The following is a 22,772-nucleotide window of genomic DNA, read 5'->3' on the forward strand; positions in this document are numbered from 1 at the left end:
CTACAGAAAGAGTGTTTCAGAACTGCTCAATCAAAAGTAAGTTGGAACACTGTTAGCTGAATGCACAGAACAGAAAGAAGTTTCACAGCCGGATTCTGTGTAGTTTTTATTTGAAGATACTCCTTTTTCCAGTATAGGCCCCTTAGCGCAACGAATGTCCCCTTGCACTTTCTACAGAAAGAGTGTTTCAGAACTACTCCATTAAAAGTAAAGTTCAACTCTGTTAATTGAATGCACAGAATAGAAAGAAGTTTCACAGAATGCTTCTGCGTAGTTTTTATTTGAAGGTATCTTTTTTCCACTATATGCCCTTGAGCGCTTCGAATATCCGCTTGCACTTTCTACAGAAAGAGTGTTTCAGAACTGCTCAATCAAATGTAAGGTTCAACTCTGTTAGTTGAATGCACAGAACAGAAAGAAGGTTCGCAGAATGCTTCTGTCTAGTTTTTATTTGAAGATATTACTTTTTCCACTATAGGCCCCTAACCGCTCCGAATGTCCACTTGCAGTTTCTACAGAAAGAGTGCTTCAGAACTGCTCAATCAAATGTAAGTTCCAACTCTGCTAGTTGAATGCACAGAACAGAAAGTAGTTACACAGAATCCTTCTGTGCAGTTTTTATTTGAATATATTTGTTTTTCCCCGATACGCCGCTGAGCGCTTCGACTGTCCGCTTGCACTTTCTACAGAAAGAGTGTTTCAGAACTGCTCAAGCAAATGTAAGGTTCAACTCTGTTAGTTGAATGCACAGCAGAGAAAAAACTTTCGCAGAAACCTTCTGTGCAGTTTTTATTTGAAGATATCCCTTTTTCCACTATAGGCCTCTTAGCATTCTGGATGTCTGCTTGCAGTTTCTACAGAAAGAGTGTTTCAGAACTGCTCAATCAAAAGTAAGGTTGAACTCTGTTAGTTGAATGCACAGAACAGAAAAGTGTTTGGCTGAATGCTTCTGTGTAGCTTTATTTGAAGATATTCCTTTTTCCACTATAGGTACCTTAGCGCTCCGAATGTCCGCTTGCAGTTTCTAGAGAAAGAGTGTTTCAGAACTGCTCAATCAAGAGTAAGTTTGAAATCTCTTAGTAGAATGCACAGAACAGAAAGAAGTTTCACAGAATGATTCTGTGTAGTTTTTATTTGAAGATATTCCTTTTTCCACTATGGGCCCCCTAGGGCTCCGTTTGTCCGCTTGCATTTTCTACAGAAAGAGAGTTTCAGAACTACTCAATCCAAAGTAAGGTTCAACTCTGCTAGTTGAATGCACAGAACAGAAAGTAGTTTCGCAGAATCCTTCCGTGCAGTTTTTATTTGAATATATTTCTTTTTCCACAATACGCCCCTGAGTGCTTCGAATGTCCGCTTGCACTTTCTACAGAAAGAGTGTTTCAGAACTGCTGAATCAAATGAAAGGTTCAACTCTGTTAGTTTAATGCACAGAAGAGAAAAATGTTTCGCAGAAGGCTTCTGTGCAGTTTTTTATGAAGATATCCCTTTTTCCACTATATGCCCCTTAGCACTCTGCATGATTGCTTGCAGTTTATACAGAGTGTTTCAGAAATGCTCAATCAAAAGTAAGTTGGAACACTGTTAGATGAATGCACAGAACAGAAAGAAGCTTCACAGCATGATTCTGTGTAGTTTCTATTTGAAGATACTCCTTTTTCCAGTATAAGCCCTTTAGTGCTACGAATGTCCCCTTGCACTTTCTACCTAAAGAGTGTTTCCGAACTATTCCATTAAAAGTAATGTTCAACTCTGTTAGTTGAATGCTCAGAATAGAAAGAAGTTTCACAGAATACTTCTGCGTAGTTTTTATTTGAAGATATATTTTTTCCACTATACGCCCCTGAGCGCTTCGAATGTCCGCTTGCACTTTCTAAAGAAAGAGTGTTTCAGAACTGCTCAATCAATTGTAAGGTTCAACTCTGTTAGTTGAATTCACAGAGGAGAAAGAAGTTTCGCAGAAAGCTTCTGTGTAGTTTTTATTTGAAGATATCCCTTTTTCCACTATAGGCACCACTGCACTCTGAATGTCTGCTTGCAGTTTCTACAGAAAGACTGTTTCAGAACAGCTCAATCAAAGTAACGTGGAACTCTGTTAGCTGAATGCACAGAACAGAAAGAAGTTTCACAGAATGATTCTGTGTAGTTTTTATTTGAAGATATGCCTTTTTCCAGTATAGGCACCTTAGCGCTACGAATGTCCGCTTGCAGTTTCTACAGAAAGAGTGTTTCAGATCTGCTCAATCAAAAGTAAGGTGTAACTCTGTTCGTGGAATGCACACAACAGAAAGAAGTTTCACGGAATGCTTCTGTTTAGTTTTTATTTGAAGATATTCCTTTTTCCACTAATGGCCCCTTAGCACTCTGAATGTCCGCATGCAGTTTCTACAGAAAGAGTGTTTCACAACTGCTCAATCAAAAGCAAGGTGGAACTCTGTTAGCTGAATGCAGAGAACACAAAGGAGTTTCACAGAATGATTCTGTGTTGTTTTATTTGAAGATACTTCTTTTTCCACCATACGCCCCTTAGCGCTACGAATGTCCGCTTGCAGTTTCTACAGAAAGAGTGTTTCAGAACTGCTCCTTCGAAAGCAAGGTTCAACTCTGTTATTTGAATGCACAGAATAGAAGGAAGTTTCACAGAATGCTTCTGCGTAGTGATAATTTAAAGATATCTTTTTTTCACTATACGCCCTTGAGCGCTTCGAATGTCCGCTTGCACTTTCTACAGAAAGAGTGTTTCAGAACTGCTCAATCAAATGTAAGGTTCAACTCTGTTAGTTGAATGCACAGAAGAGAAAGAAGTTTCACAGAAAGCTTATGTGTAGTTTTTATTTGAAGATATCCCTTTTTCCACTATAGGCCCCATAGCACTCTTAATGTCTGCTTGCAGTTTCTACAGAAAGAGTGTTTCTGAACTGCTCAATCAAAGTAAGGTGGAACACTGTTAGCTGAATATACGGAACAGAAAGAAGTTTCACAGAATAATTCTGTGTAGTTTTTATTTGAAGATATGCCTTTTTCCAGTATAGGCCCCTTAGCGCTACGAATGTCCGCTTGCAGTATCTACTGAAAGAGTGTTTCATATCTGCTCAATCAAAAGTAAGGTGTAACTCTGTTAGTGGAATGCACAGAACAAAAAGAAGTTTCACAGAATGCTTCTGTTTAGTTTTTATTTGAAGATATTCCTTTTTCCACTAATGGCCCCTTAGCACTCTGAATGTCTGCTTGCAGTTTCTACAGAAAGAGTGTTTCAGAACTGCTCAATCAAAAGTAAGGTGGAACACTGTTAGCTGAATGCACAGAACAGAAAATAGTTTCACAGAATGATTCTGTGTTGTTTTTATTTGAAGATACCTCTTTTTCCAGCTTAGGCCCTTTAGCGCTAAGAATGTCCACTTGCAGTTTCTACAGAAAGAGTTTTTCTGAACTGTTCCTTGGAAAGTAATTTTCAACCCCGTTAGTTGAATGCACAGAACAGAAAGAAGTTTCACAGAATGTTTCTGTGTAATTTTTATTTAAAGATATTTCTTTTTCCACTATACGCCCCTGAGCGCTGCAAATGTCCGCATGCGCGTTATACAGAAACAGTGTTTCAGAACTGCTCAATCAAATGTAACGTTCAACTCTGCTAGTTGAATGCACAGAAGAGAAAAAAGTTTCACAGAAAGATTCTGTGTAGTTTTTATTTGAAGATATCCCTGTTTCCACTATAGGCCCCTTAGCACTCTGAATGTCCGCCTGCAGTTTCTACAGAAAGAGTGTTTCAGAACTGCTCAATCAAAAGTAAATTTGAACACTGTTAGCTGAATGCACAGAACAGAAACTAGTTTCACAGAATGCTTCTATGTAGTTTTTATTTGAAGATACTTCTTTTTCCAGTATAGGCCCCTTAGTGCTAAGAATGTCCGCTTGCAGTATCTACAGAAAGAGTGTTTCAGAAGTGCTCCATCAAAAGTAAGGTTCAAATCTGTTAGTTGAATGCACGGAAAAGAAAGAAGTTTCACAGAATGCTTCTGTGTTGTTTTTATTTGAAGATATTCCTTTTTCGACTCTACGCCCCTGAGCGCTTCGAATGTCAGCTTGAACTTTCTACAGAAAGAGTGTTTCAGATCTGCTCAATCAAATGTAATGTTCAGCCCTGTTACTTGAATGCAGAGAACTGAAAGAAGTTTCGCAGAATGATTCTGTGTAGTTTTTATTTGCAGATTTTTTTTTCCACTATAGACCCTTTAGCACTCTGAAAGTCTGCTTGCACTTTCTACAGAAGGAGTGTTTCAGAACTGCTCAATCAAATGTAAGGTTCAACTCTGTTAGTAGAATGAACAGAAGAGAAAGAAGTTTCGCCGAATGCTTCGGTGTAGTTTTTATTTGAAGATATTCCTTTTTGCACTATAAGCCCCGTAGCGCTCTGACTGTCCGCTTGCAGTTTCTACAGAAAGATATTTCAGAGCTGCTCAATCAAAAGGAAGGTTCAACACTCTTAGTTGAATGAACGGAACAGAAAGATGTTTCACAGAAAGCTTCTGTTTAGTTTTTATTTGTAGATATTCCTTTTTCCACTATAGGCCTCTTCCAGCTCCGAATTTCCGCTTGCAGTTTGTACAGAAAGAGTGTTTCATAACTGCTCAATCAAAAGTAAGGTTGAACTCTGTTTGTTGAATGCACAGAACAGAAAGAAGTTTCACAGAATGCTTCTGTGTAGTTTTTATTTGAAGATATTCCTTTTTCCACTATAGGCCCCTTAGCACTCCGAATGTCCGCTTGCAGTTTCTACAGAAAGAGTGTTTCAGAACGGCTGAATCAAAAGTAAGGTTGAACTCTGTTAGTTGAATGCACAGAACAGAAAAATGTTTGGCTGAATGCTTCTGTGTAGTTTTTATTTGAAGATATTACTTTTTCCACTATCGGCACCTTAGCGCTCCAAACGTCCGCTTGCAGTTTCTACAGAAAGAGTGTTTCAGAACTGCTCAATCAAGAGTAAGGTTGAAATCTCTTAGTTGAATGCACAGAACAGAAAGAAGTTTCACAGAATGATTCTGTGTAGTTTTTATTTGAAGATATTCCTTTTTCCACTATAGGCCCATTAGCACTCTGTATGTCAGCTTGCAGTTTCTACAGAAAGAGTGTTTCAGAACTGCTCAATCAAAGGTAAGTTGGAACACTGTTAGCTGAATGCACAGAACAGAAAGAAGTTTCACAGCCTGATCCTGTGTAGTTTTTATTTGAAGACACTCCTTTTTCCAGTATAGGCCCCTTAGCGCAATGAATGTCCCCTTGCACTGTCTACAGAAACAGTGTTTCAGAACTTCTCCATTAAAAGTAAAGTTCAACTCTGTTAGTTGAATGCACAGAATAGAAAGAAGTTTCACAGAATGCTTCTGCGTAGTTTTTATTTGAAGGTATCTTTTTTCCACTATACGCCCTTGAGCGCTTCGAATATCCGCTTGCACTTTCTACAGAAAGAATGTTTCAGAACTGCTCAATCAAATGTAAAGTTCAACTCTGTTAGTTGAATGCACAGAACAGAAAGAAGTTTCGCAGAAAGCTTCTGTGTAGTTTTTATTTGAAGATATTACTATTTCCAATATAGGCCCCAAACCACTCCGAATGTCCGCTTGCAGTTTCTACAGAAAGAGTGTTTCAAAACTGCTCAATCAAAAGTAAGGTTCAACTCTGCTAGTTGTATGCACAGAACAGAAAGTAGTTACACAGCATCCTTCTGTGGAGTTTTTATTTGAATATATTTCTTTTTCCACTATACGCCCCTGAGCGCTTCGACTATCCGCTTGCACTTTCTACAGAAAGAGTGTTTCAGAACTGCTCAATCAAATGTAAGTTTCAACTCTGTTAGTTGAATGCACAGAACAGAAAGAAGGTTCGCAGAATGCTTCTGTGTAGTTTTTATTTGAAGATATTACTTTTTCCTCTATAGGCCCCTAACCGCTCCGAATGTCCACTTGCAGTTTCTACAGAAAGAGTGCTTCAGAACTGCTCAATCAAATATAAGGTTCAACTCTGCTAGTTGAATGCACAGAACAGAAAGTAGTTACACAGAATCCTTCTGTGCAGTTTTTATTTGAATATATTTGTTTTTCCCCGATACGCCCCTGAGCGCTTCGACTGTCCACTTGCACTTTCTACGGAAAGAGTGTTTCAGAACTGCTCAAGCAAATGTAAGGTTCAACTCTGTTAGTTGAATGCACAGCAGAGAAAAAACTTTCGCAGAAAGCTTCTGTGCAGTTTTTATCTGAAGATATCCCTTTTTCCACTATAGGCCCCTTAGCACTCCGGATGTCTGCTTGCAGTTTCTTCTGAAAGTGTGTTTCAGAAATGCTCAATCAAAAGTAAGTTGGAACACTGTTAGCTGAATGCACAGAACAGAAAGGAGTTTCACAGCATGATTCTGTGTAGTTTTTATTTGAAGTTACTCCTTTTTCCAGTATAGGCCCCTTAGCGCTACGAATGTCCCCTTGCACTTTCTACAGAAAGAGGGTTTCAGAACTACTCCATTAAAAGTAAAGTTCAACTCTGTTAGTTGAATGCACAGAATAGAAAGAAGTTTCACAGAATGCTTCTGCGTAGTGTTTATTTTAAGATATCTTTTTTCCACTATACGCCCCTGAGCGCTTCGAATGTCCGCTTGCACTTTCTAGAGAAAGAGTGTTTCAGAACTGCTCAATGAAATGTAAGGTTCAACTGTGTTAGTTGAATGCACAGAACAGAAAGAAGGTTCGCAGAATGCTTCTGTGTAGTTTTTATTTGAAGATATCACTTTTTCCACTAAAGGCCCCTTACCTCTCCGAATTTCCGCTTGCACTTTGTACAGACAGAGTGTTTCAGAACTGCTCAATCAAAAGTAAAGTTGCTCTCTGTAGAATGCACAGAACAGAAAGAAGTTTCGCAGAATGCTTCTGTGTAGTTTTTGTTTGAAGATATTCCTTTTTCCAGTATGGGCCCCTTAGCGCTAGGTAGGTCCGCTTGCAGTTTCTACAGAAAGAGTGTTTCAGAACTACTCCATGAAAAGTAAGGTTCAACTCTGCTAGTTGAATGCACAGAACAGAAAGTACTTTCACAGAATCCTTCTGTGCAGTTTTTATTTCAAGATATTTCTTTTTGCACTATACGCCCCTGAGCGCTTCGAATGTCCGTTTACACTTTCTACAGAAAGGGTGTTTCAGAACTGCTCAATCAAAAGTAACGTTCAACTCTGCTAGTTGAAAGCACAGAAGAGAAAAAAGTTTCGCAGAAAATTTCTGTGTAGATTTTATTTGAAGATATCCCTTTTTCCTCTATATGCCACTTAGCACTCTGAATGTGCGCCTGCAGTTTCTACAGAAAGAGTGTTTCAGAACTGCTCAATCAAAACTAAGGTTGAACACTGTTAGCTGAATGCACAGAACAGAAAGTAGTTTCACAGAACGCTTCTATGTAGTTTTTATTTGAAGATACTTCTTTTTCCAGTATAGGCCCCTTAGTGCTAAGAATGTCCGCTTGCAGTCTCTACAGAAAGAGTGTTTCAGAGCTGCTCCATCAAAAGTAAGGTTCAAACCTGTTAGTTGAATGCACGGAAAAGGAAGAAGTTTCACAGAATCCTTCTGTGTAGTTTTTATTTGATGATATTACTTTTTCGACAGTACGCCCCAGAGCGCTTCGAATGTCAGCTTGAACTTTCTACAGAAAGAGTGTTTCAGAACTGCTCAATCAAATGTAAGGTTCAACTCTGTTAGTAGAATAAACAGAAGAGGAAGATGTTTCGCAGAATGCTTCCGTGTAGTTTTTATTTGAAGATATTCTTTTTCCACTATAGGCCCCTTAGCGCTCCGAATGTCCGCTTGCAGTTTCTACAGAAAGAGTGTTTCAGAACTGCTCAATAAAAGAAAGGTTGAACTCTGTTAGTTGAATGCACAGAAGAGAAAGACGTTTCACAGCCTGATTCTGTGTAGTTTTTATTTGAAGATACTCCTTTTTCCACTATAGGCCCCTTAGCACAATGAATGTCCCCTTGCACTTTCTACAGAAGGAGTGTTTCAGAACTACTCCATTAAAAGTAAAGTTCACCTCTGTTAGTTGAATGCTCAGAATAGAAAGAAGTTTCACAGAATGCTTCTGCGTAGTTTTTATTTGAAGGTATCTTTTTTCCACTATACGCCTTTGAGCGCTTCGAATATCCGCTTGCACTTTCTACAGAAAGAGTGTTTCAGAAGTGCTCAATCAAATGTAAGGTTCAACTCTGTTAGTTGAATGCACAGAACAGAAAGAACGTTCACAGAATGCTTCTGTCTAGTTTTTATTTGAAGATATTACTTTTTCCACTATAGGCCACTAACCACTACGAATGTCCGCTTGCAGTTTCTACAGAAAGAGTGTTTCAGAACTGCTCAATCAAAAGTAAGGTTCAACTCTGCTAGTTGAATGCACAGAACAGAAAGTAGTTACACAGCATCCTTCTGTGCAATTTTTATTTGAATATATTTCTTTTTCCACTATACGCCCCTGAGCGCTTCGACTGTCCGCTTGCACTTTCTACAGAAAGAGTGTTTCAGAACTGCTCAATCAAAAGTAAGGTTGAACTCTGTTAGTTGAATGCACAGAACAGGAAAGTGTTTGCCTGAATGCTTCTGTGTAGTTTTTATTTGAAGATATTCCTTTTTCCACTATAGGCACCTTAGCGCTCCAAATGTCCACTTGCAGTTTCTACAGAAAGAGTGTTTCAGAACTGCTCAATCAAGAGTAAGTTTGAAATCCGTTAGTTGAATGCACAGAACAGAAAGAAGTTTCACAGAATGATTCTGTGTACTTTTTATTTGAAGATATTCCTTTTTCCCCTATGGGCCCCTTAGGGCTCCGTATGTCCGCTTGCCGTTTCTACGGAAAGAGAGTTTCAGAACTACTCAATCAAAAGTAAGGTTCAACTCTGCTAGTTGAATGCACAGAGCAGAAAGTGGTTTCGCAGAATCCTCCTGTGCAGTTTCTATTTGAATATATTTCTTTTTCCACTATACACCCCTGATCCCTTCGAATATCCGCTTGCACTTTCTACAGAAAGAGTGTTTCAGCACTGCTCAATCAAATGTAAGGTTCAACTCTGTTAGTTGAATGCACAGAAGAGAAATAAGTTTCGCAGAAAGCTTCTGCGTAGTTTTTATTGGAAGATATCCCTTTTTCCACTATAGGCCCCACAGCACTCTGAATGTCTGCTTGCAGTTTCTACAGAAAGACTGTTTCAGAACTGCTCAATGATAGTAACGTGGAACTCTGTTAGCTGAATGCACAGAGCAGAAAGAAGTTTCACAGAATGATTCTGTGTAGTTTTTATTTGAAGATACGCCATTTTCCAGTATAGGCCCCTTAGCGCTACGAATGTCCGCTTGCAGTTTCTACAGAAAGAGTGTTTCAGATCTGCTAAATCAAAAGTAATGTGTAACTCTGTTAGTGGAATGCAGAGAACACAAAGAAGTTTCACTGAATGCTTCTGTTTAGTTTTTATTTGAAGATATTCCTTTTTCCACTAATGGCCCCTTAGCACTGTGAATGTCCACCTGCAGTTTCTAGAGAAAGAGTGTTTCAGAACTGCTCAATCAAAAGTAAGGTGGAACACTGTTAGCTGAATGCACAGAACAGATAGGTGTTTCACAGAATGATTCTGTGTTGTTTTTATTTGAAGTTACTTCTTTTTCCAGTATAGGCCCCTTAGCGCTATGTATGTCCGCTTGCAGTTTCTACAGAAAGAGTGTTTCAGATCTGCTCAATCAAAAGTAAGGTGTAACTCTGTTAGTGGAATGCACAGAATAGAAAGAAGTTTCACAGAATGCTTCTGTTTAGTTTTTTTTGAAGATATTCCTTTTTCCACTAATGGCCCCTTAGCACTCTGAATGTCCGCCTGCAGTTTCTACAGAAAGAGTGTTTCAGAACTGCTCCTTCGAAAGTAAGGTTCAACTCTGTTATTTGAATGCACAGAACAGAAAGAAGTTTCACAGAATGCTTCTGTGTAGTTTTTATTTGAAGATATTTCTTTTTCCACTATACGCCCCCGAGCGCTTCGAATGTCCGCATGCACTTTCTACAGAAAGTGTATTTCAGAACTGCTCAATCAAATGTAAGTTTCAACTCGGTTAGTTGAATGCACAGAAGAGAACGAAGTTTCGCAGAATGGTTCTGTGTAGTTTTTATTGGAAGATATACCATTTTACACTACCGGCCCCTTAGCACTCGAAATGTCTGCTTGCAGTTTCTACAGAAAGACTGTTTCAGAGCTGCTCAATCAAAAGTAAGGCTGAAATCTGTTAGCTGAATGCACACAACAGAAAGAAGTTTCACAGAATGATACTGTGTAGTTTTTATTTGAAGATACGTCATTTTCCAGTATAGGCCAATTACCGCTGCGAATGTCCGCTTGCAGTTTCTACAGAAAGAGTGTTTCAGAACTGGTCAATCAAAAGCATGGTTGAACTCTGCTGGTTGAATGAACAGAACAGAAAGAAGTTTCACAGAATCCTTCTGCGCAGTTTTTATTTGAAGATAGTACTTTTTCCACTATAGGCCCCTAAGTGTTCCGAATGTCCCGTTGCAATTTCTACAGAAAGAGTGTTTCAGATCTGCTCAATCAAAAGTAAGATTCAACTCTGTCAGCGGAATGCACAGAACAGGAAGAAGTTTCGCAGAAGGCTTCTCTGTAGTTTTTATTTGGACATATTCCTTTTTCCACTGTAGGCCCCTTAGCACTGTGAATGTCCGCTTGCAGTTTCTACAGAAAGAGAGTTTCAGAACTGCTCAATCAAAAGTAAGGTGGAACTCTGCTAGCTGAAAGCACAGAACACAAAGATGTTTCAAACAATGATTCTGTGTAGTTTTTATTTGAAGATACACCTTTCTCCAGTATGGGCCCCATAGCGCTATGAATATCCGCTTGCAGTTTCTATAGAAAGAGTGTTTCAGAACTACTCCATCAAAGGTAAGGTTCAACTCTGTTAGTTGAATGCACGTAATAGAAAGAAGTTTCACAGAATTCTTCTGTGTAGTTTTTATTTGAAGATATTTCTTTTTCCACTATAAGCCCCTGAGCGGTTCGAATATCCGCTTGCACTTTCTACAGAAAGAGAGTTTCAGAACTGCTCAATCAAAAGTAAGGTTCAACTCTGTTAGTTGAATGCACAGAACAGAAAGAAGTTTCACAGAGTGCTTCTGTGTAGTTTTTATTTGAAGATATACCTTTTTCCACTGTAGGCCCCTTAGGGCTAAGAATGTACACCTGCAGTTTCTACAGAAAGTGTGTTTCAGAACTGGTCAATCAAAAGCACTGTTGAACTCTGCTACTTGAATGCACAGAACAGAAAAAAGTTTCGCAGAATCCGTCTGTGCAGTTTTTATTTGAAGATAGTCGTTTTTCCGATATAGGCCCCCAAGTGCTCCGAATGTCCTCTTGCAGTTCCTACAGAAAGAGTGTTTCAGATCTGAACATTCAAAAGTAAGGTTCACCTGTGTTAGTTGAATGCACAGAACAAAAAGTAGTTTCGCAGAATGCTTCTGTGTAGTTTTTATTTGAAGCTATAATTTTTCCAGTATAGGCCCCTTAGCACTCTGAACGTCTGATGGCAGTTTCTACAGAAAGAGTGTTTCAGAACTGCTCAATCAACTGTAAGGTTCAACTCTGTTAGTTGAATGCACAGAACAGAAAATTGTTTGGCTGAATGCTTCTGTGTAGTTTTTATTTGAAGATATTCCTTTTTCCCCTATAGGCCCCTTAGCGCTCCGAATATCCGCTTGCAGTTTATACAGAAAGATAGTTTCAGAATTGCTCTGTCAAAAGTAAGGCTGAACTCTGTTAGTTGAATGCACAGAAGAGAAAGGAGTTTTGCAGAATGCTTCTGTGTAGTTTTTATCTGCAGATATTCTTTTTTCCACATAAGGCCCCTTAGCGCTCTGAATGTCCGCTTGCAGTTTCCACAGAAAGAGTGTTTGAGATCGTCTCAATCAAAGGTAAAGTTGAACTCTGTTAGCTGAATGCACAGAACAGAAAGAAGTTTCACAGAATGATTCTGTGTAGTTTTTATTTGAAGATATTCCTTTTTCCAGTATGGGCCCCTTAGCGCTCGCTATGTCCGCTTGCAGTTTCTACAGAAAGAGTGTTTCAGAACTACTCCATGAAAAGTAAGGTTCAACTCCACTAGCTGAATGCACAGAACAGAAAGTACTTTCACAGAATCCTTCTCTGCAGTTTTTATTTCAAGATATTTCTTTTTCCACTATACGCCCCTGAGCGCTTCGAATGTCCGCTTGCACTTTCTACAGAAAGAGTGTTTCAGAACTGCTCAATCAAATGTAACGTTCAACTCTGCTAGATGAATGCACAGAAGAGAAAAAAGTTTCGCAGAATATTTCTGTGTAGTTTTTATTTGAAGATATCCCTTTTTCCTCTATAGGCCCCTTAGCACTCTGAATGTCCGCCTGCAGTTTCTACAGAAAGAGTGTTTCAGAACTGCTCAATCAAAAGTAAGGTTGAACACTGTGAGCTGAATGCACAGAACAGAAAGAAGTTTCACAGAATGCTTCTGTGTAGTTTTTTTTTGAAGATAATACTTTTTCCAGTTTAGGCCCCTTCGTGCTAAGAATGTCCGCTTGCAGTCTCTACAGAAAGAGTGTCTCAGAACTGCTCCATCAAAAGTAAGGTTCAAATCTGTTAGTTGAATGCACGGAAAAGAAGGAAGTTTCACAGAATGCTTCTGTGTAGTTTTTATTTGAAGATATTCCTTTTTCGACTGTACGCCCCTGAGCGCTTCGAACATCAGCTTGAACTTTCTACAGAAAGAGTGTTTCAGATCTGCTCAATGAAATGTAATGTTCAGCCTTGTTACTTGAATGTACAGAACTGAAAGAAGTTTCGCAGAATGCTTCGGTGTAATTTTTATTGAAGATATTTTTTTTCCAGTATAAGCCCTTGAGCACTCTGAACGTCTGCTTGCACTTTCTACCGAAGGAGTGTTTCAGAACTGCTCAATCAAATGTAAGGTTCAACTCTGTTAGTAGAATGAACAGAAGAGAATGAAGTTTTGCAGAATGCTTCTGTGTAGTTTTTATTTGAAGATATTCCTTTTTCCATTATAAGCCCTTTAGCGCTCCGAATGTCCGCTTGCAGTTTCTACAGAAAGATGTTTCAGAGCTGCTCCATCAAAAGGAAGGTTCAACTCTGTTAGTTGAATGAACAGAACAGGAAGATATTTCACAGAAAGCTTCTGTGTAGAATTTATCTGTAGATATTCCTTTTTCCACTATAGGCCCCTTACCGCTCCGAATTTCCGATTGCAGTTTGTACAGAAAGAGTGTTTCAGAACTGCTCAATCAAAAGTAAGGTTGAACTCTGTTTGTTGAATGCACAGAACAGAAAGAAGTTTCTCAGAATGCTTCTGTGTAGTTTTTATTTGAAGATATTCCTTTTTCCACTATAGGCCCCCTAGCGCTCCGAATGTCCGCTTGCAGTTTCAACAGAAAGATTGTTTCAGAACTGCTCAATCAAAAGTAAGGTGGAACTCTGATAGCTGACAGCACAGAACACAAAGATGTTTCAAAGAATGATTCTGTGTAGTTTTAATTTGAAGATACAACTTTCTCCAGTATAGGCCCCAAAGCGCTATGAATATCCGCTTGCATTTTTACAGAAAGAGTGTTTCAGAACTACTCCACCAAAGGTAAGGTTCAACTCTGTTAGTTGAATGCACGTAATAGAAAGAAGTTTCACAGAATTCTTCTGTGTAGTTTTTATTTGAAGATATTTCTTTTTCCACTATAAGCCCTTGAGCGCTTCGAATATCCGCTTGCACTTTCTACAGAAAGAGTGTTTCAGAACTGCTCAATCAAATGTAAGGTTCAACTCTGTTAGTTGAATGCACAGAACAGAAAGAAGGTTCGCAGAATGATTCTGTGAAGTTTTTATTTGAAGATATTACTTCTTCCACTATAGGCCCCTAACTGCTCCGAATGTCCGCTTGCAGTTTCTACAGAAAGAGTGTTTCAGAACTGCTCAATCAAAAGTAAGGTTGAACTCAGTTAGTTGAATGCACAGAACAGTAAAATGTTTCACAGAATGTTTCTGTGTAATTTTTATTTGAATATATTCGTTTTTCCACTATAGGTCCCTTAGCGCTCCGAGTGTCCACTTGCAGTTCCTTCAGAAAGAGTGTTTCAGAACTGGTCAATCAAAAGAATTGTTGAACTCTGCTAGTTGAATGCACAGAATGGCAAGAAGTTTCGCAGAATCCTTCTGTGCAGTTTTTCTTTGAATATATTCCTTTTTCCACTATAGGCCCCTAAGCCCTCTGAATGGTCGCTGGCAGTTTCCACAGAAAGAGTGTTTAAAATCTGGTCATTCATAAGTAAGGTTCAACTCTGTTAGTTGAATGCACAGAACAGGAAGAAGTTTCGCAGAATGCTTCTCTGTAGTTTTTAAGTGAAGATATTCCTTTGTCCACTATAGGCCCCTAACTGCTCCGAATGTCCGCTTGCAGTTTCTACAGAAAGAGAGTTTCAGAACTGCTCAATCAAAAGTAAGGTTCAACTCTGTTAGTTGAATGCACAGAACAGAAAGAAGTTTCACAGAGTGCTTCTGTGTAGTTTTTATTTGAAGATATACCTTTTTCCACTGTAGGCCCCTTAGGGCTAAGAATGTACACCTGCAGTTTCTACAGAAAGAGTGTTTCAGAACTGGTCAATCAAAAGCACTGTTGAACTCTGCTACTTGAATGCACAGAACAGAAAAAAGTTTCGCAGAATCCGTCTGTGCAGTTTTTATTTGAAGATAGTCGTTTTTCCGATATAGGCCCCCAAGTGCTCCGAATGTCCTCTTGCAGTTTCTACAGAAAGAGTGTTTCAGATCTGCACATTCAAAAGTAAGGTTCACCTGTGTTAGTTGAATGCACAGAACAAAAAGTAGTTTCGCAGAATGCTTCTGTGTAGTTTTTATTTGAAGCTATAATTTTTCCAGTATAGGCCCCTTAGCACTCTGAACGTCTGATGGCAGTTTCTACAGAAAGAGTGTTTCAGAACTGCTCAATCAACTGTAAGGTTCAACTCTGTTAGTTGAATGCACAGAACAGAAAATTGTTTGGCTGAATGCTTCTGTGTAGTTTTTATTTGAAGATATTCCTTTTTCCCCTATAGGCCCCTTAGCGCTCCGAATATCCGCTTGCAGTTTATACAGAAAGATAGTTTCAGAATTGCTCTGTCAAAAGTAAGGCTGAACTCTGTTAGTTGAATGCACAGAACAGAAAGGAGTTTTGCAGAATGCTTCTGTGTAGTTTTTATCTGCAGATATTCTTTTTTCCACATAAGGCCCCTTAGCGCTCTGAATGTCCGCTTGCAGTTTCCACAGAAAGAGTGTTTGAGATCGTCTCAATCAAAGGTAAAGTTGAACTCTGTTAGCTGAATGCACAGAACAGAAAGAAGTTTCACAGAATGATTCTGTGTAGTTTTTATTTGAAGATATTCCTTTTTCCAGTATGGGCCCCTTAGCGCTCGCTATGTCCGCTTGCAGTTTCTACAGAAAGAGTGTTTCAGAACTACTCCATGAAAACTAAGGTTCAACTCCGCTAGCTGAATGCACAGAACAGAAAGTACTTTCACAGAATCCTTCTCTGCAGTTTTTATTTCAAGACATTTCTTTTTCCACTATACGCCCCTGAGCGCTTCGAATGTCCGCTTGCACTTTCTACAGAAAGAGTGTTTCAGAACTGCTCAATCAAATGTAACGTTCAACTCTGCTAGATGAATGCACAGAAGAGAAAAAAGTTTCGCAGAATATTTCTGTGTAGTTTTTATTTGAAGATATCCCTTTTTCCACTATAGGCCCCTTAGCACTCTGAATGTCCGCCTGCAGTTTCTACAGAAAGAGTGTTTCAGAACTGCTCAATCAAAAGTAAGGTTGAACACTGTGAGCTGAATGCACAGAACAGAAAGGAGTTTCACAGAATGCTTCTGTGTAGTTTTTATTTGAAGATAATACTTTTTCCAGTTTAGGCCCCTTAGTGCTAAGAATGTCCGCTTGCAGTCTCTATAGAAAGAGTGTCTCAGAACTGCTCCATCAAAAGTAAGGTTCAAATCTGTTAGTTGAATGCATGGAAAAGAAGGAAGTTTCACAGAATGCTTCTGTGTAGTTTTTATTTGAAGATATTCCTTTTTCGACTGTACGCCCCTGAGCGCTTCGAACATCAGCTTGAACTTTCTACAGAAAGAGTGTTTCAGATCTGCTCAATCAAATGTAATGTTCAGCCTTGTTACTTGAATGTACAGAACTGAAAGAAGTTTCACAGAATGCTTCGGTGTAATTTTTATTGAAGATATTTTTTTTCCAATATAGGCCCTTGAGCACTCTGAACGTCTGCTTGCACTTTCTACCGAAGGAGTGTTTCAGAACTGCTCAATCAAATGTAAGGTTCAACTCTGATAGTAGAATGAACAGAAGAGAATGAAGTTTTGCAGAATGCTTCTGTGTAGTTTTTATTTGAAGATATTCCTTTTTCCACTATAAGCCCTTTAGCGCTCCGAATGTCCGCTTGCAGTTTCTACAGAAAGATGTTTCAGAGCTGCTCCATCAAAAGGAAGGTTCAACTCTGTTAGTTGAATGAACAGAACAGGAAGATGTTTCACAGAAAGCTTCTGTGTAGATTTTATCTGTAGATATTCCTTTTTCCACTATAGGCCCCTTACCGCTCCGAATTTCCGATTGCAGTTTGTACAGAAAGAGTGTTTCAGAACTGCTCAATCAAAAGTAAGGTTGAACTCTGTTTGTTGAATGCACAGAACAGAAAGAAGTTTCTCAGAATGCTTTTGTGTAGTTTTTATTTGAAGATATTCCTTTTTCCACTATAGGCCCCCAGCGCTCCGAATGTCCGCTTGCAGTTTCAACAGAAAGAGTGTTTCAGAACTGCTCAATCAAAAGTAAGGTGGAACTCTGCTAGCTGAAAGCACAGAACACAAAGATGTTTCAAAGAATGATTCTGTGTAGTTTTAATTTGAAGATACAACTTTCTCCAGTATAGGCCCCAAAGCGCTATGAATATCCGCTTGCAGTTTCTACAGAAAGAGTGTTTCAGAACTACTCCATCAAAGGTAAGGTTCAACTCTGTTAGTTGAATGCACGTAATAGAAAGAAGTTTCACAGAATTCTTCTGTGTAGTTTTTATTTGAAGATATTTCTTTTTCCACTATAAGCCCCTGAGCGCTTCGAATATCCGCTTGCACTTTCTACAGAAAGAGTGTTTCAGAACTGCTCAAGCAACTGTAAGGTTCAACTCTGTTAGTTGAATGCACATAACAGAAAGAAGGTTCGCAGAATGATTCTGTGAAGTTTTTATTTGAAGATATTACTTCTTCCACTATAGGCCCCTAACCACTCCGAATGTCCGCTTGCAGTTTCTACAGAAAGAGTGTTTCAGAACTGCTCAATCAAAAGTAAGGTTGAACTCAGTTAGTTGAATGCACAGAACAGTAAAATGTTTCACAGAATGTTTCTGTGTAATTTTTATTTGAATATATTCGTTTTTCCACTATAGGTCCCTTAGCGCTCCGAGTGTCCACTTGCAGTTCCTTCAGAAAGAGTGTTTCAGAACTGGTCAATCAAAAGAATTGTTGAACTCTGCTAGTTGAATGAACAGAATGGAAAGAAGTTTCGTAGAATCCTTCTGTGCAGTTTTTCTTTGAATATATTCCTTTTTCCACTATAGGCCCCTAAGCCCTCTGAATGGTCGCTGGCAGTTTCCACAGAAAGAGTGTTTAAAATCTGGTCATTCATAAGTAAGGTTCAACTCTGTTAGTTGAATGCACAGAACAGGAAGAAGTTTCGCAGAATGCTTCTCTGTAGTTTTTAAGTGAAGATATTCCTTTGTCCACTATAGGCCCCTAACTGCTCCGAATGTCCGCTTGCAGTTTCTACAGAAAGAGAGTTTCAGAACTGCTCAATCAAAAGTAAGGTTCAACTCTGTTAGTTGAATGCACAGAACAGAAAGAAGTTTCACAGAGTGCTTCTGTGTAGTTTTTATTTGAAGATATACCTTTTTCCACTGTAGGCCCCTTAGGGCTAAGAATGTACACCTGCAGTTTCTACAGAAAGTGTGTTTCAGAACTGGTCAATCAAAAGCACTGTTGAACTCTGCTACTTGAATGCACAGAACAGAAAAAAGTTTCGCAGAATCCGTCTGTGCAGTTTTTATTTGAAGATAGTCGTTTTTCCGATATAGGCCCCCAAGTGCTCCGAATGTCCTCTTGCAGTTTCTACAGAAAGAGTGTTTCAGATCTGCACATTCAAAAGTAAGGTTCACCTGTGTTAGTTGAATGCACAGAACAAAAAGTAGTTTCGCAGAATGCTTCTGTGTAGTTTTTATTTGAAGCTATAATTTTTCCAGTATAGGCCCCTTAGCACTCTGAACGTCTGATGGCAGTTTCTACAGAAAGAGTGTTTCAGAACTGCTCAATCAACTGTAAGGTTCAACTCTGTTAGTTGAATGCACAGAACAGAAAATTGTTTGGCTGAATGCTTCTGTGTAGTTTTTATTTGAAGATATTCCTTTTTCCACTATAAGCCCTTTAGCGCTCCGAATGTCCGCTTGCAGTTTCTACAGAAAGATGTTTCAGAGCTGCTCCATCAAAAGGAAGGTTCAACTCTGTTAGTTGAATGAACAGAACAGGAAGATGTTTCACAGAAAGCTTCTGTGTGGATTTTATCTGTAGATATTCCTTTTTCCACTATAGGCCCCTTACCGCTCCGAATTTCCGATTGCAGTTTGTACAGAAAGAGTGTTTCAGAACTGCTCAATCAAAAGTAAGGTTGAACTCTGTTTGTTGAATGCACAGAACAGAAAGAAGTTTCTCAGAATGCTTCTGTGTAGTTTTTATTTGAAGATATTCCTTTTTCCACTATAGGCCCCCTAGCGCTCCGAATGTCCGCTTGCAGTTTCAACAGAAAGATTGTTTCAGAACTGCTCAATCAAAAGTAAGGTGGAACTCTGCTAGCTGACAGCACAGAACACAAAGATGTTTCAAAGAATGATTCTGTGTAGTTTTAATTTGAAGATACAACTTTCTCCAGTATAGGCCCCAAAGCGCTATGAATATCCGCTTGCAGTTTCTACAGAAAGAGTGTTTCAGAACTACTCCACCAAAGGTAAGGTTCAACTCTGTTAGTTGAATGCACGTAATAGAAAGAAGTTTCACAGAATTCTTCTGTGTAGTTTTTATTTGAAGATATTTCTTTTTCCACTATAAGCCCCTGAGCGCTTCGAATATCCGCTTGCACTTTCTACAGAAAGAGTGTTTCAGAACTGCTCAATCAAATGTAAGGTTCAACTCTGTTAGTTGAATGCACAGAACAGAAAGAAGGTTCGCAGAATGATTCTGTGAAGTTTTTATTTGAAGATATTACTTCTTCCACTATAGGCCCCTAACTGCTCTGAATGTCCGCTTGCAGTTTCTACAGAAAGAGTGTTTCAGAACTGCTCAATCAAAAGTAAGGTTGAACTCAGTTAGTTGAATGCACAGAACAGTAAAATGTTTCACAGAATGTTTCTGTGTAATTTTTATTTGAATATATTCGTTTTTCCACTATAGGTCCCTTAGCGCTCCGAGTGTCCACTTGCAGTTCCTTCAGAAAGAGTGTTTCAGAACTGGTCAATCAAAAGAATTGTTGAACTCTGCTAGTTGAATGCACAGAATGGCAAGAAGTTTCGCAGAATCCTTCTGTGCAGTTTTTCTTTGAATATATTCCTTTTTCCACTATAGGCCCCTAAGCCCTCTGAATGGTCGCTGGCAGTTTCCACAGAAAGAGTGTTTAAAATCTGGTCATTCATAAGTAAGGTTCAACTCTGTTAGTTGAATGCACAGAACAGGAAGAAGTTTCGCAGAATGCTTCTCTGTAGTTTTTAAGTGAAGATATTCCTTTTTCCACTATAGGCCCCTAACCGCTCCGAATGTCCGCTTGCAGTTTCTACAGAAAGAGAGTTTCAGAACTGCTCAATCGAAAGTAAGGTTCAACTCTGTTAGTTGAATGCACAGAACAGAAAGAAGTTTCACAGAGTGCTTCTGTGTAGTTTTTATTTGAAGATATACCTTTTTCCACTGTAGGCCCCTTAGGGCTAAGAATGTACACCTGCAGTTTCTACAGAAAGAGTGTTTCAGAACTGGTCAATCAAAAGCACTGTTGAACTCTGCTACTTGAATGCACAGAACAGAAAAAAGTTTCGCAGAATCCGTCTGTGCAGTTTTTATTTGAAGATAGTCGTTTTTCCGATATAGGCCCCCAAGTGCTCCGAATGTCCTCTTGCAGTTTCTACAGAAAGAGTGTTTCAGATCTGCACATTCAAAAGTAAGGTTCACCTGTGTTAGTTGAATGCACAGAACAAAAAGTAGTTTCGCAGAATGCTTCTGTGTAGTTTTTATTTGAAGCTATAATTTTTCCAGTATAGGCCCCTTAGCACTCTGAACGTCTGATGGCAGTTTCTACAGAAAGAGTGTTTCAGAACTGCTCAATCAACTGTAAGGTTCAACTCTGTTAGTTGAATGCACAGAACAGAAAATTGTTTGGCTGAATGCTTCTGTGTAGTTTTTATTTGAAGATATTCCTTTTTCTCCTATAGGCCCCTTAGCGCTCCGAATATCCGCTTGCAGTTTATACAGAAAGATAGTTTCAGAATTGCTCTGTCAAAAGTAAGGCTGAACTCTGTTAGTTGAATGCACAGAACAGAAAGGAGTTTTGCAGAATGCTTCTGTGTAGTTTTTATCTGCAGATATTCTTTTTTCCACATAAGGCCCCTTAGCGCTCTGAATGTCCGCTTGCAGTTTCCACAGAAAGAGTGTTTGAGATCGTCTCAATCAAAGGTAAAGTTGAACTCTGTTAGCTGAATGCACAGAACAGAAAGAAGTTTCACAGAATGATTCTGTGTAGTTTTTATTTGAAGATATTCCTTTTTCCAGTATGGGCCCCTTAGCGCTCGCTATGACCGCTTGCAGTTTCTACAGAAAGAGTGTTTCAGAACTACTCCATGAAAACTAAGGTTCAACTCCGCTAGCTGAATGCACAGAACAGAAAGTACTTTCACAGAATCCTTCTCTGCAGTTTTTATTTCAAGACATTTCTTTTTCCACTATACGCCCCTGAGCGCTTCGAATGTCCGCTTGCACTTTCTACAGAAAGAGTGTTTCAGAACTGCTCAATCAAATGTAACGTTCAACTCTGCTAGATGAATGCACAGAAGAGAAAAAAGTTTCGCAGAATATTTCTGTGTAGTTTTTATTTGAAGATATCCCTTTTTCCACTATAGGCCCCTTAGCACTCTGAATGTCCGCCTGCAGTTTCTACAGAAAGAGTGTTTCAGAACTGCTCAATCAAAAGTAAGGTTGAACACTGTGAGCTGAATGCACAGAACAGAAAGGAGTTTCACAGAATGCTTCTGTGTAGTTTTTATTTGAAGATAATACTTTTTCCAGTTTAGGCCCCTTAGTGCTAAGAATGTCCGCTTGCAGTCTCTATAGAAAGAGTGTCTCAGAACTGCTCCATCAAAAGTAAGGTTCAAATCTGTTAGTTGAATGCATGGAAAAGAAGGAAGTTTCACAGAATGCTTCTGTGTAGTTTTTATTTGAAGATATTCCTTTTTCGACTGTACGCCCCTGAGCGCTTCGAACATCAGCTTGAACTTTCTACAGAAAGAGTGTTTCAGATCTGCTCAATCAAATGTAATGTTCAACCTTGTTACTTGAATGTACAGAACTGAAAGAAGTTTCGCAGAATGCTTCGGTGTAATTTTTATTGAAGATATTTTTTTTCCAATATAGGCCCTTGAGCACTCTGAACGTCTGCTTGCACTTTCTACCGAAGGAGTGTTTCAGAACTGCTCAATCAAATGTAAGGTTCAACTCTGATAGTAGAATGAACAGAAGAGAATGAAGTTTTGCAGAATGCTTCTGTGTAGTTTTTATTTGAAGATATTCCTTTTTCCACTATAAGCCCTTTAGCGCTCCGAATGTCCGCTTGCAGTTTCTACAGAAAGATGTTTCAGAGCTGCTCCATCAAAAGGAAGGTTCAACTCTGTTAGTTGAATGAACAGAACAGGAAGATGTTTCACAGAAAGCTTCTGTGTAGATTTTATCTGTAGATATTCCTTTTTCCACTATAGGCCCCTTACCGCTCCGAATTTCCGATTGCAGTTTGTACAGAAAGAGTGTTTCAGAACTGCTCAATCAAAAGTAAGGTTGAACTCTGTTTGTTGAATGCACAGAACAGAAAGAAGTTTCTCAGAATGCTTTTGTGTAGTTTTTATTTGAAGATATTCCTTTTTCCACTATAGGCCCCCAGCGCTCCGAATGTCCGCTTGCAGTTTCAACAGAAAGAGTGTTTCAGAACTGCTCAATCAAAAGTAAGGTGGAACTCTGCTAGCTGAAAGCACAGAACACAAAGATGTTTCAAAGAATGATTCTGTGTAGTTTTAATTTGAAGATACAACTTTCTCCAGTATAGGCCCCAAAGCGCTATGAATATCCGCTTGCAGTTTCTACAGAAAGAGTGTTTCAGAACTACTCCATCAAAGGTAAGGTTCAACTCTGTTAGTTGAATGCACGTAATAGAAAGAAGTTTCACAGAATTCTTCTGTGTAGTTTTTATTTGAAGATATTTCTTTTTCCACTATAAGCCCCTGAGCGCTTCGAATATCCGCTTGCACTTTCTACAGAAAGAGTGTTTCAGAACTGCTCAAGCAACTGTAAGGTTCAACTCTGTTAGTTGAATGCACATAACA

Source organism: Symphalangus syndactylus, chromosome 20 (genome assembly GCF_028878055.3).
Source record: "Symphalangus syndactylus isolate Jambi chromosome 20, NHGRI_mSymSyn1-v2.1_pri, whole genome shotgun sequence".
Taxonomy (NCBI): Eukaryota; Metazoa; Chordata; class Mammalia; order Primates; family Hylobatidae; genus Symphalangus; species Symphalangus syndactylus.